This window comes from Jaculus jaculus, chromosome 1 (assembly GCF_020740685.1).
Source record: "Jaculus jaculus isolate mJacJac1 chromosome 1, mJacJac1.mat.Y.cur, whole genome shotgun sequence".
NCBI lineage: Eukaryota > Metazoa > Chordata > Mammalia > Rodentia > Dipodidae > Jaculus > Jaculus jaculus.
The window spans coordinates 82,078,281-82,081,579 of NC_059102.1; the positions used below are offsets into that span (position 1 = coordinate 82,078,281).

Sequence of the window (3,299 nt, forward strand, 5' to 3'; positions counted from 1 at the left end):
GAGGAGAGTGAGCCAATATGCTGTTTGTGGTTAAAGCTTCTGTTCATGACCCCCAAAATTCCGAGTTTGCACAGAAACACCCTTGCTCATTTAACTCAAGCATTTAAAGACTCTCCTTACTGACACAGATTAAAAACATCTTGCTGTTTATCAACATGATTAAAGATGTACAGAATTGTGTGTTAGTGACTGTTTTGATATCCCAGCACATTAGAAACGAATGTTTCATTCAAAGTCATTCTACTGTATATCAATCACTGGGTATAAGAGGCTGGGAGTTGTTTTAGTGTACATAGTAATAAATAAATATGATAAAAATGTGCCTTATAATAGAAATATAACTTGTTTGTTGAAATGTATAAATGGAAAAAACTAAATTATGTTGTCTCTGACATGATTGTGAAGTAGTCTTACTTTAAAATGGAACAATTATTTCATCGCATCCTTGTTTGTTTCTCCACAGGCAGGGATGTCCTTTTAAAATAGCTAGAGAAACAACTGTTAGAATATGAGGGAAGGCTTAACTCTCTTAACTAGACATACACAAATCCAATATTCTTTGACATGAAATACATCAATTTTAAAATATACAAACTGCAGGCAATTACTCTCTTTTATTTAATTCACATATTAGTCTTAATGAAACTTTACAAGACTTTCTTGTCTGGATATTACCTATCTTTAAAATTGAAAGCACAAAGAGTTCTTTACAGTTGGCAACAAACATCCATTGAATACAGTCTCCCATTAACTGACTGACTTGAACTTGATCCATTGGTTGGCACCACGCACTTCAAAGGGTGGATCACTGCTATAGATGTGGTATCCTAGTTCCTCCAAAGGCGGCTCCGGATCAGCTGTGGCAAACTGAGCAGCATCCCCAATTTCTTTGCTCACTTCATCATCAATTTCCTTCAATTCTTCGACACTGGCAAGGTTGCTGTTCGCCATTCTATCCTTGAGAAGCATAATCCGGTCACTCTTACTTCTTACCTCCTGGATTTCTTGTCGGGTGCGGTAACTGACTCCAGGGTCACTCATACTGTGTCCATGGTAACAGTAAGTCTGCAGCTCCATCAGGATGGGCCCCTTCCCAGATCTACAATGGGTAGCCGCAAACTTTGTAGCCTCTCAGACACACAAGATATCCATTCCATCTACCCTTATCCCAGGAATAAAATCTCTCTTGTAGTAATCTGTGTTGGCTGCTGCTCTCTCAACTGACGTTCCCATTCCATAGCAGTTATTCTCACAGATGAAAATACAAGGCAATTTCCATAATGCTGCCATATTGTACACTTCAAATATCTGACCTTGTTATCAGCACCATCACCATATAATGTCAAACAGACTTCGTCTTTTCCATTATACTTGCAAGCCAGAGCAATCCCTGCTCCCAGGGGCACCTGAGCTCCAAGGATGCCATTGCCCCGTAGAAGTTCTTGGTGTACATGTGCATTGAGCCTCCTTTCCCTTTAGCACAGCCTCCTCTTCATCCTGTTAGTTCAGCAAGAATTTCTCTGACAGCAAGGCCCCGAGTAAAGGTGAAGCTGTGAGCACGATAGCATGTGATGAGATGGTCTGTGGGGTTTATACCGGCCTCCAAGCCTACACAGCAGGCTTCCTGACCATCATACAGGTGACAGAAACCACGAATAATTTTCTACTTATACAGCTGGTCTGCCTTCAGCTCCATTCGACGCAGTCTGCATCATTCTGTAGTATTTGAGCCCATCCTCCCGGGTGAGCACTGTGGTCACTGGAGGGCCCTCTTCCAGCCGGTGAAGGTCACATTTCTTAATTTCAAATGTAGCATCATTTGCAAAGTTACGGGATGCCACTAGCACTCTGCTTGCCGGCTTCTGAGCAGCACCGGACAACACGCGAGACACCACGGCTAGCATCTTCCTTATGGGACGCGGGAAGCGGCTCGCAAAGACTCAAAAGGACCGGTTCCGGGGCCCCTAAGTCTCCCTCAGGCGCCCTGAGCCGAAGCCACGCCTCAGAACTTCTTATTCAGAAAAGGGTATCTAGCCTGGCGTGGTGGCGCACGCCTTTAATCCCAGCACTTGGGAGGCAGAAGTAGGAGGATTGCCATGAGTTCAAGGCCACCCTGAGACTACAGAGTTAATTCCAGGTCAGCCTGGACCAGAGTAAGACCCTACCTCGAAAAACCAAAAAAAAAAAAAAAAAAAGAAAGAAAGAAAGAAAAAAAAAGGGGGCTGGAGAGATGGCTTAGCAGTTAAGCGCTTGCCTGTGAAGCCTAAGGACCCCGGTTCAAGGCTCGGTTCCCCAGGTCCCACGTTAGCCAGATGCACAAGGGGGCGCACTCGTCTGGAGTTCGTCTGCAGAGGCTGGAAGCCCTGGCGCGCCCATTCTCTCTCTCTCCCTCTATCTGTCTTTCTCTCTGTGCCTGTCGCTCTCAAATAAATAAATAAATAATAAATTTTTTTTTAAAAAAAAGGGGGTATCTAGAAAACCCATAACTAGGATTACTAATCAATATATTTAATAGAGTAGCTTGAGGAAAGGGCTAGAAACTCTACTCTTATGGCTTGCATTCAACATTATAGTGGTTGTACTACCTAGTACAACAAGCTAGGAAAAGAACTGGAAGACATTTGGCATGAAAGAAGTAAACTGTTTCTAGTTCATTATAGGTATTAGGATATACAGTTATAAGTTAAAAGCTAAAACTCCAGTATATTTATACTTAAATATGTTATAATCATTCTTTTCTTAAAATCAAAGAGATCATCAAACATAGTACTATTAAAGACATTATTAAAGACTTTTCAACAAATTCTCTGACCAATGTCTCCATTGAGAAATTATTACTTGTGCACTATGCCTTATACAAGACAGGGGAGAGAGTGAAGATAAGGACCTCTGCTTGAGCCTAGGACTTATGTACAGTGGCAGAACTAACAGAGAGCTGACTATATGGCTTACATTTCCGTGCACTTAAACATTGAAATATATAATAAAATAGATATAATTTATTTTCGTTATTTTTTAATTATTTGAAAGAGGGGAAGCACTAGAGAGAGAGGGACAGAGAATTGGTGTGCCAGGGCCTCTAGCCACTACAAACAACTCCAGATGCATGCCACCTTGTCCTGGGGAATAGAACCTGGGTCCTTGGGCTTTGCAGGTAAGCACCATAACTACAGAGCCATCTCTCTGGCCCAGTAGAATATATTTCTAACTCATAAGAATTTAAATAAGCAGAGCCATGAATGTTGGAAACATTGGGTTGAAAAGGAAAGAACTAAGAAACATATATGAGCAAATAGTAA

At 41.7% G+C, this 3,299-nt stretch overlaps 1 pseudogene; it reads right to left on the reverse strand.

Moving 5' to 3' along the window:
- Positions 1-685: 685 nt before the first annotated feature.
- LOC123455790 lies at positions 686-1,911 on the reverse strand (annotated as a pseudogene).
- Between the last annotated feature and the right edge of the window lie 1,388 nt (positions 1,912-3,299).